The sequence below is a fragment of the Dinoponera quadriceps genome, unplaced genomic scaffold (genome assembly GCF_001313825.1).
Source record: "Dinoponera quadriceps isolate SergipeBrazil2010 unplaced genomic scaffold, ASM131382v1 scaffold3386, whole genome shotgun sequence".
Taxonomy (NCBI): Eukaryota; Metazoa; Arthropoda; class Insecta; order Hymenoptera; family Formicidae; genus Dinoponera; species Dinoponera quadriceps.
The window spans coordinates 1,351,185-1,362,611 of NW_014557714.1; the positions used below are offsets into that span (position 1 = coordinate 1,351,185).

The window sequence follows — 11,427 nt, forward strand, 5'->3', positions numbered from 1 at the left end:
ACACGTCGAGACGCGCGCGCTAACGCTCGGCTAAATCTCAGATCTGTCACTGGTCCGTAAATTGTCGCCGGACGCTTAATTAAATGCGAAGGAATAATAGCGCGAGCACGAGCGGCGGGGGCGGCAGGAGCGAGGCAGCAATTATGAGCGGGGGATGACCCCGGCCGGACTCCTGGAGGCAGCGGACGAGAATTACGAACTACCTACCTACCATCGCGCGAGAACGAAGGCGGGAACGACGTCGCCAACGACAACGACGGACCGTCTCGGAGCGCAAATACGGACCTCCGTACGCGGGCGTCCCTGGGGGTCAAGCCGGGTCAAAGAGAACTCCACGGCGATATATATATCCGCACTGCGATGCCCCGCGGTCCGGTCCGCCGGGAGACCGTCGTGTTCTTAGGGAAACGGATCACGGGCGTCGATCAGCGTCGAGAGACCGCTTCCCTAGCCGGGGCTCTCCAGCCGCGAAAGATACTTTACCTTCGGTATTTAGATGTAGCTGCGGGGCTGCTCGCAAAAGTGCGAGCATACCTACGGATATACATATGCACGTGTCTGTCGGTGTCTACGTGACACTATCGAGGTGTATCGAAATGCGAGTCTCGCGCGAGCTATTCCACACGCGATCACTTCTTCGCTGTACATTGCGCGCGTATGATTTTATAAGTCTTAGTTTACGTATATTTCTGCATTACCACGTTGTGGTGATTATTGTTTGTTTATATAATTCATTATTCGCGCTTTGTATTGCTTTCTCGTTTGTTTATAAGCTCTCTTTTTTGCTAAATACCACGCGTCGAATGTCCTTTCCTTTCGTAATTTCTGCCTATCTGTCTGCGATATTTAGTCTATGTCATGTATGACAAAAGGTTCTCTCGTTAACCAAGATTATTATTATTATTAAAAACGGATCAATCGGAACGATTTGGATTGAGATAAACGAAATCAATCTCGGGGTTATATCGCGAACTAATATACGTCGAATAATTGTCCGAATTTTTTCAACAACATTTCAGTATTTTTATATAAAATTAATAAATATATAACAAATAAGAGCAAAAAGAATGCAATTTTTTGTTCATGTGGGATAACATATCGAAATGCAACATGTCTTCGATAAAAAGGTCACAAAGCTGACTCGGCATATTAATGATCGTATTTATTGTGGAATTTACTTAATTTTCTGACCATAGTTAGAAAATATTATTCGTATTACACAGTTAAATCTCAATTATTTGATGCAACATCTGTGTCATATATATTGCATTGACTTTATTAAGTCTTTTATCATAAACATTGTAAAAGTATTGATATGAACCAAGCAGATTTCATATGGAAATACACTGATAAAAGTGTATATTTTATGAAAAAATTCGCAATCAACTTAAAATAATAACTAACTACTACGTCTCATATAATGACTCTATTTAATGAAAAAGTGTGTTCCATAAATAGGACACTGACCATCAGATAAAAATAAGGAATTACATATATATACACATGTGCATCATTTTTTGTTTATCACACAGCGTCTAATTCTCAATTATATACACGCGTCCAATAAAAATAGATCTAATACTAATCTGCGATCCCATACACTGAGAAATCAATTTAACCCCTTAACGCACAGTTTTTTTGAAAAAAACCGGCCAAAAAAATAAATCTTTTTTTATGTAAAAAAATGTTTTTCTTTGCTTTCACATTGTTATTTTCAATTCTCGATTATATTCGAGTGTGAAAAATTATAGCAGCATAAAATACAACGCCGCTCGAATTATCTCGAGTGTGCACAGTTTGGCCTGTTTAGCGCGCTCGAATTAACTCGAGCGTACAAGTAAAGGGGTTAATCAATCAACCGAATGAAGAAAATTCTTGCTTGCCCATATCCAAGCAAGAACTCTGATTCGACTAAACAGATTTCTCAGCGTAGAAAATAAACAGATACATTTTCCAGCGACAAAGTGCGCGTGAAATAATGACGAGCTCTTTGATGGATTAAGATCGAAAGCAAGAGCGGAATATGGAAACTCGATCGGGCCGATGAGGAAACGCAGTTCCAGCGGAAACGTCGAGGCACGAAAAGTAGCGGCGCGGTAGGTCGGTCGGGTCGGCCGCGCTAATCGGACATTCCGCATCGCGCTCGTCGATCCGAGATATCGGCGGTGGTCGGCCGAGGTTACGGCGGGTCACGGCGACGTTCGTCCGTCCGTCCGTTCGTTCGTTCGTGCGATTCCACCTACGCGCCGTTCGCTCGCGTTCTAGCCGGGGCTTAGAAGGGGAACGGAATCGAAAAATCACCGCGGGCACCGTTAGTCGTGCGCGAGAAGCGTGCCCGCGGTCACGCGTGCGTACGCGCTTACGTATGTAGCAAGTATGTGGGTGCGACGTATGCCGGCGAAACGTAAGAGAGCAGCTCGAGCGAGTAATGTCCTTTGTGCCGCGCGCGGTAATGGTGTTCCCTTCCTTCGCGCGAGGCCCCGCGTTAATAATATTCGCACGGACCGCCCGGATCCCGGAACCGACGCACGCGCTCCATCGTGCGGTACGGTGTGGTAATAATATACAGGGTGTAACGGATACAGAGAGGTGGCCGAACTTTAGGAGAGAAAGAGAGAGATTCGCTGATCCCGAAGACGCGGAAAGGTCCTGTTGTAATAAACATCGTCTCGCGAATGCTCCTTCGACGAGATGTAAATACCTTTTGTTTACGAGAGACGGAGATTGTAAGAATACTTCGTTAAGGAAACTGGCCGATCGCAGTGATTTCCTTCCGCGGCGATGCACGCCCCCTCGCATCGACGAAGAAGTCGAAAGATTCGCCTCCGACAGGAAGGGAATAAATACAGTACCTGTGATGATTTTAAACTACGGCGAAGTACATATATATTCGCGGCGAACTCCGTCGTAAACAGAAAGCGTTCGAAACTCTTCGCCCGGAAGAAAGTTTACCGATTCACATCCTCGTGACTTTTTTCATCCTCGACCGTAAAATGGTATATGTGATTTTCACACGCTCAAATATGGATATACAGAAATTCGACAGATTTCTAGTCGTTATTTAAATTTGCCGATTATTGCAGAGGTCTGCGAGCATGACTCGCACAAAAGATAGAAGTGCGAACAAAGGATAACCGAATAGGTCGTTACAAACTGGGTTGGAAGAGTCAAAAGCGAAAGAATGAAATTAGACTTAATTCGTTAAACCTGAGAGCGACATTCGCGATCTTTACGCTGAAGCAATATCATAGGTCCCTCAAACCTACATTGTGGAAAAAAATGGTAAAAATTGTGGTCTTTCGGATGTTTGGATTTTCTATGAATTATTAAGTTTACTGCCAATTTTTATTTATTGTTTCTGTAGGCTGGTTGTCGCCAGGAAACCAGTTATTTCAATGGATTAGGTTGGCAGTAGCAGTGGATGCGACTTTCTTTTCTGAGTAATAAAGGAATAAGAGCGGGATATGGCATCCTGCACTAAATATGAAAGAGGGGGTAAGCGAAAGAAAACATGTGTAAGCCTCGTAGGCCTAACATGCTACTGTCAGAGTCAAAGTGTTTCTTCTTCTTTTTTGTGAACGTCTGAACGCCGATCTAGCAATATGAGTATATAATAATAAGAGCAACAAATTGTATTAGCAATACAGAAGAGCGATTTTCATTTATCTATTCACACTACATGCAGAATAGTGGACGACCTGAATTTATTTGTATCACAAAAATCCAATAAATGTGCAGAAACCACACAATCATGTGCATTATTCATATTTAACCTTTCATAAAAACTTAAGCGCGTCCAAAACTGTCAACCTTAATTTATCAAATAAGTGATTTATAATCTTAAGTAATATATATATATATATATATATATATATATATATATATAGAGAGAGAGAGAGAGAGAGAGAGAGAGAGAATATCTGTTCTATAACTGGAACACCGTGTCGCAAAATCTGGTTGCCAATTCAAACTGAGAAAAAAAGATTTAACAACATATTCGTGAAGTACAAAGTATATCTCACAGACATAAACGTTCATTTATAAAATACGGCGAATTAAAATATTATCCCCAACAAATAAACCAATAAATGAGAAAACTTAGGTATACTTCACCAAAGTATATATTCTATCATCACAGTGAAATCTCTTCTAATCGATAAATATCGAAGAAAATGTCACGAGAAATATCGGAAAAATTTCAACACTCCTTTTTCTCAGTGCGCCTATACAACGAGCGATCGATCGGCGATCCCGAGATTAGTGTGGAAAGATGAAACGCGGGTATGCGGCGATTATCGATCGGTCGACCTGACGATCGTCGAAATACTCGACGGTTCTCGTCGAGGAAGATGAAGGATAACTATTATGCGGGACGCGCGCGAGAGAGTTGGTGCATTACCGTTCGGAGGAACGGCCGCCAGCTTCGCGCGGCATTATTTCTCTACGCAGGCACGCACGCACGTGTGTGTGCGACGCAAAGAACGGAAAGAGTAGTCGGGACCCGGGGAGTGAAGGTGGCGGTGGTAGTAGTGGTAGTAGGTAGTAGTAATGGTAGTAGTAGAAGAAGGGGACAGTATAGACGTGGGCCTGCGAGGGGACGCAGTGGGCGGTTCGGCGTGCGTGCGTGATCGTGATCAGGATCGTGAGGTAAGATAGCGAGGTCGCCATCATATACCTCTCGTGTGCTATACGGGGTGATCCAAATCTCACGGTCGGGTCGCTCGAATCGCGTTCAGCGAAATCCCGTGAGCGCGCGCGCATTCGCCCACGAGAGAGGAAGAGAGAAAGAGAGAAAACGTGCCGACGGCATTTTTTTCGCGGGGCGGTTTTACCGTACGGCGTTGTACGCCGCGGGAATTATCGATCTTCAACGACTGCGTCGATCGTGTTCTCTCTCTCTCTCTTTTGCGCACGCTCGTCCGGCATAAATTCAAATGCCGCAAGCACGAATACGGCATAAGTGGCGGCCGGTTATCGTCCTGATATTCGGCCACTTTCCTCGCGATAATGTAATCCCGGATGTCCGCGCCGGACTGATGGCGATTTTTATCACTGTGTCTCGGGAGCAACCAGTAACGATTAGATTATCGAAGTAATTAAACATTCGATCGTATATAGCAATTCAATCTTAATCTTTCTTAGATTCTTATTCACAGATATCCGACTAAACTTGTTTACCGAAACTACATATGCGTAGCGAAAGAAAAATATAAGAGGTGAATACTCCAATAAAACGACAAAAGAACTCAGAAACGATAATAACAAAACGCAGTTACAGTGCTATGACATGTATACTGATATAAATAATAAGTCGTCGCGAGTCGTGACGATTGAGTATAGAAAAAAACAAGAAATACACGATTTCCCTTTTCGATACAGTTTAAGCACAGTCTGTCCCTTTCTCTAATAAATTAAATAAATTATTTTATATTGTCTTCGTTTACGTAATTATAGAGGACTCATTTCTATGATATAATGTATCCGAAAAAGAAGGAAAGGAGGGAGTGAAATAAGAGTACATGAAAAATGCACGATATAACAGAAAAAGAGAAGTTCTTCCTCTTTCCATCCCAATATGACGCGAAGCACAACCATAAACAACAAAAGATACCAGATAAAAAGAAGAAAAATAAGGAAAAAAACACAAAAAGCAAGAGATAAAGGAAAAACATTGGTTCCAGAAGAACTTAAATTCGGGTGATTGATAATGGCACCTTTGAAAGAGTATAATGAACATATAGATAAAGATTGATAAAGATCAATGATGCTATTAAGTATCATTGATATTGGACACAGTGATATTAATGATAAATATGATATTTATATAAATATAAGTATATGATATTAATAAAAAATATGAATGAAAAGTATTATGATAATTATATAATATAATCAATGATATTAAGTGTCACGAAAGAGACATTAATATTTATCTGCAAACAGAGATGAGCGACTTAACAGTTTAAATCTCCCATATGCTGTACGACGTAATCCGACACGAAAAAGCGAATAATTCCGGAGAGACGGTAATGTTAAATTTAATCAACGCTAAGTTATCCGGATATCAAGTAAGTCTCTCGAGGTTTTACGTAAGAACAGGTAAACGCGCGCGGGGGAGGATCTTCCACCCTCGGACGCTAACAGACCGCACTTCAGTTGGACGTAGATTTATAATTGCGACATGTTATTGGTATACTCAGCCAAGTGAAGACTGACCGTCCTGAAAAATCAGTTCGGACGCGTTCGAGGAGAATCCTCGTGGCTGCTCGGATAAGGGGAGCAGATTGCGTAAAATAATAATCGAGCAGCAATCGCAACTTGGAACGTTCGTCCCGCTGAAGGCGGGAACTCACCGGGGCGATTCTCGGTTGTCGGCCGTTCCGTGAGAGCGTCTCTCTCGCCGTCGGCCGAGCATGCGCCCGAAACGGCGCGGAAATTTGTAACGCGCAGCCGTGTCCAGCATTGTTTACGCTCGCGTAAATTATAACGGTCGGCATAAATTATCGCGTTAATACGCGATAAATTGGCCGGCGGTAAATATCGGCTGGGAGGCAGAAGAGGGGACACTCTCGCGTAAGCCAACGGCGGTACCCACTGGTTCCTCTCTCTCTCTCTCTCTCTCTCCAGGACCCCGTCAATCTTCGCGGCGTTTAATACAGCCGGCGTCCACTTTTACGCGCCATTCGACGCCGATTTATAACTCCGAGCCGGCACGACCGACGAGTAGAATCGGACGTCGCGTTAACGGATCCTGGTTATCCTTGATGCCGCGAGTCGCTGCTGAAATGCCTTCGGAGATCGTTTCGCGAGGAGTCAAGATCGCGAGTGAGGTCGGGTCGAGAGCGGTAGGCAACGGACGGACGAACGGAGGTGAGGTGGAAGAAAGACGAGATTAAGAGAGGAGAGAGAAAGGAGAAGCGGGATGGGGACGGGGAGGATGCGGGGAGAAGGAGGGGAGGGGGAGGAGCTGTGCGGGAAGGTAGACGGGAAAGAAGAAGAAGAAGCGGCGGCAGAAGAGACGAGGGTATTGTTAGGAGGGCGGACGAAGGGCGGGTGGGTTCTGTCACGTTTCGCATTGCACGCACCAGAACTTTGTGCGCGCGCGGAGGTTGCCGGGCAGAGAGAAGAGAGATCCTCTTTTCCCGGGCTGCCTTCTTCCTGCGAGAGAGAGGAGAGAGAGAGAGAGAGAGAGAGCTGCGATCACAAGCGCGATCTCGCCGTCCCTGGACGCCGCGGAGGATCACGACTTTCGACGTGATCCGTCGTGACGACTATATACCCCACCCGCGCGTTCGTGCCGATATTATTATTATATCCTTCGCGAGCCACGTACAGAACGAGCATTCCTGGCCCGCGTGCGCGGCGTATATCTGATATTGCCGGTCTTTTTCGCCGCCACCCCTCCACCCCCGCCCGGCCGATTCCGCGGCGATTCGTCGTCGCTCCGGAACTTAATCCGGGGAAAACGCGCGGGCCGCGAGATCCCTCGGCAAGCCCGAGACGCGTCCCGCCGCACGTACGAGGGCGTGTTTCCCTCGCGGAAAAACGTCAAGAGGCCGCCGCTTTCGAGATCGACGCAGCGATCGGCCACGAGGAGACGGAGGAATTCCACGCGTCTTCCGCGAGCCGCGTCTCCGGGAGGATACGAGATCGGGATCCGCGGATTTTTAATTAGAAAACGGGACAAGATGGAGGGTAGAGAGAGAGAGAGAGAGAGAGAAAAGAGAGTGAAAAGAGGAGAAAAAAAGGAAAAGAATTGGATTTCTCGAAATGTAATTTCTGGAAAGCGTCAAAGCTTTGCGCGCCGTTGCTCCTGGAGCACCTGAAGTTTTAACAAGCTCGGTTCATAGAACCCTCGTATTTCTACTGCGAAACGAAGTCGGGTGGAAAGCGGATTCGTGATCTCGGTAATAATTCATGCCGCTGCCGCTCGATTTCCAGAAAAATGAAAAAAGATCCCGCCGTCCTCTCATCGCTCGCGATTACCGGGGGGGTTGCTGACCCCGCGCTGTCCCTGATTTAGACACAACACCGTCGCGCGGATCTGATACTTTTATTAATCGACTGTCACCGCTGTCTCTGACGGCTATTAGAAGTTGTTCCCTTTCGTCATTCTCTCGACGTTACGTGGAGAGATATCCTTTCGGGCGAAACTTTTCGATTGAAACTTTAACGAGGCTGCCTCAACGAGTCACCCCGCGGGAACCCGCTTCGCGCCTCCGATCGCGGCGAGTGCGAGAAAAAAAGAAGCATCCCGAATTTTCGAAATTTCCCCGTCCGTTTGCGACACGAGCTTCACGAATTCGTGGACACTATGGGACAGCGAATTCAATTAAAGCGGAAGCTGAAGTTCCGTTTTGCATCTGCGAATATACAATAAACGGGGAGTGTCGTGTCCGAAGAAGGTTCTTCGAAATAAGCGAAGATTCAAACCGAAGTGGAATTTAGCAGGTTGAGATGAAAGTTGTGGCTCCGGTGGAATCAAAAGAACTCGATCGGAGATCGCCTGAGGCGTCGTTAACTTCGGAATATTTGCGAAATCTGAATCGCTGAAAACTAAAGGAAGAGATCACGAATACGCGACACCCCGTACATACCGCACGTCGGAGGGGCGGGGAGGGGGTTCGAAGACTAGTTTACATCCATAATTCACGCTGCTCCCCTCTCTCTTTCTCTGTTATTCAGTCGCAATCGCGGACTTGTTATTAAGAGGACACCAATAACGTTACCAATACAGCTTTATTACGGCGTTCTCGCTTAATGGGGCCCCGGTAAGTTGAGCTATCGATTTATAGCCCTGATTTATAGGGATTCAGTCATTTGCAAGCGCTCACACGAGCGAGCGAGCGGGCTCCTCGAGCTCCTCGTTGATGTGAGTGCGTGTGAGCGTGCGCGCGAAACGCCAAGAATTATTCGCGATACTCCGGCGGCCGCGCAAGGGTTAATCAAGCTCGACCGTTATGCGCCTTCGAGATCGATCGTGGCGGATGAAGACGTGACGCGAAACGATCGCGCTCGCGTACGATAATGCGAGCGAGCGCGCCTCGCTTTGCCCAGCCCGCCGTTATGCGCGAATCGCGACTGTGATTTACGAGCAGCGACATCGCTCCTGTCGATCACTTTCTCTCTCTCTCTCTCTCTCTCGATTTTAGTTCGGGAATCGTACAGGATGTAAAGTTCCGAAAATTGTCCGCACGCCGTATCGACCTGTCACCCGCGCGGTGAGAAGACGCGCTCGGATTGATTCGCAAAGCAAATAGACTCGATTGGATTTTTGGCTCTCCATGGGATTCCCGTTCGCCGGTTCGCGAGATTTTTGTCCGAATTCTTCGGGGCGTAAACGGATAGGCGTTACTTGGACTCATCCAGCAGAGTCGTGTGATTCCAATTAACGAGGAAACACGCGATCGTTATGTGTGGCGCTTTTTATAAACATCGCTTATAAACACTCGAACATTTTCTTTTTTCAGTAAATATCGAACGAAGAAGCAATTTTGACCATTTCTATCGGAGGACACATCAGCAATATTTCCGACATTTTTTACATGCTAGAAAAAAGGAGATAGAGAGAGAGAGAGAGAGAGAGGGAGGGAGAGAAGGAGGGAGAGAGAATGGGAAGGCAGAGAAGTCTTACGTTTAAATCATTTTCCCGGTCGCACGCGAGACCGAGCGAATTTCAAGGATACTTTTCACTGGTTTCTTCCCACGCAAAGATTCCGGTGAACGAAGTGAAATGAAGATAAAAAGAAAAGAGGAGAAAAATCTCGTCGAGATATTACCCGAATCGTAATTTCGACGCTATTTTGACGCTCCTAAAGACCGCCGTGCCTACTTCGACGATCCTTACAGACTAATAAAAACCTATTTTGACGATACTGACACATTTACTAACTACTCTTCCCTTTGAACCTTTAATCCTACAAGATTTAATTTCAACGTTACTTCGAACGATCTATTTTCGCGCTAAAACAGCGGAAGCGGAAGTTGAAAGCATCATCATCAGGGTCGAAAGTGGAAATAAATGATATTATTAGAATTGAAACCGAAGCTGTTTTGCTATCTCAGTTCCCACGTGGTACTATTAAAGGTTTAACAGATAGGAGGGCCGAGTATTTCGACTCGGTATCCGAACGAACGATCTCACAATTCCGTCGCGTCGAGTTCCCGCGCGATCTATAATTCGTTCGCGAGCCTCCGACCGGACGTTTTTGCGCGCGTGGCAACGACCTGACCTTCCGCTAGGAAATCCCCCGGCGGTTACGCCTCTGCTCGGATCGTGAGTCAGCCGTAGGTACGGTTCGCGGCTCGATTGCAGCCCGCGCGCAGATCTTCGCTCGATTTTAAATTAGCCGACTTTTAATACGCGTGCTATTGCATGTTCCGCGGATAAGCTTCGTGCACGCCCGCCCGCCTTTTCCCCGGCCGGCGCGCGCGATTCATTTACCCCCGTTTTTCGCAGCGGCACGGCGCTCACGTTATACTGTTATAACACGTGCACGCTCACGACACAGAGTGTACACACTGCGGAACACACCGCTGGTTCCGGCGGTCTCTCATCTCTTTCTCTCTCTCCGCACGGCGATATTTAAGCGACTATTTATCGATCGGCCGGCCGGCAATATCGAGAGATGCCGCGATATCGTTAATCCTCGGACTCGCGAAGAAGAAGGAAGCTTCTCTTCGACGGAGATACTTTCGCGAAGCGACGTGGGTCATCATCGGGTTTGATAAACAAACAGCTGTAACCTCTGATAATTTCGACTTAGTTTGATAGTCATGGATCACAAACCACCCCGAGCGAAGAATTAAAATTCGATCTATAGTTGTTGAACGTCGAATTTATAATTAAAACGTCGCGTGTATAAACGGAGAATCCTTATCTTAAAGCGTGCAAAATTTTCTACTTCTCTTTGTGTGAAATTAATGTACTGTTCTCTCTTATATCTTAAATTATCTATATTTTACAAATAATGATTGCAACAAATTTTCTAAATTTACATTCGAAGCTATAATATCTGTTCGTTGGATAAGACATTTATTGATATTTAAACAAGGACATATCAGAAAAAAGTTACTGGGTCTCACAGATCTAACGTGTCGAATTGAACAGCAGAGAATAAGTGTTTCCAATGAAAGATTAATGGTGCGAGATGTATTGAAACTAGTACGGAAACCGAAAATTATTCGGAATAATTTAGGTGGTGATAACGTTTAATCTTGATGGATAATATAAGCTCTATTCAACAAAATGCGAAAAGCCTACATAAAAATCTCATATATTCACTTAACGGAAACCTCGGTTGTTTACTGAATCCTTGTCTGAGCCTTTGTGTAGCGGTTCAACTGATCTTTTGCCAAATGCTTAGGTAGTCAGGTGTATATAAATTTAGCAACAATTTTATTAGTCGATTTGTAAAGAGCGGTTCA

The 11,427-nt window shown here is 45.6% G+C and overlaps 1 long non-coding RNA gene across 1 annotated transcript; it reads left to right on the top strand.

Annotated features, from left to right (window-relative positions):
* The first annotated feature begins 2,521 nt into the window (after positions 1–2,521).
* On the top strand, positions 2,522–3,692 carry LOC106749402. Its single transcript, XR_001374856.1, has 3 exons — positions 2,522–2,996; positions 3,084–3,282; positions 3,365–3,692. It is a non-coding gene; the product is annotated as an uncharacterized LOC106749402 (long non-coding RNA).
* The last annotated feature ends 7,735 nt before the right edge of the window (positions 3,693–11,427 follow it).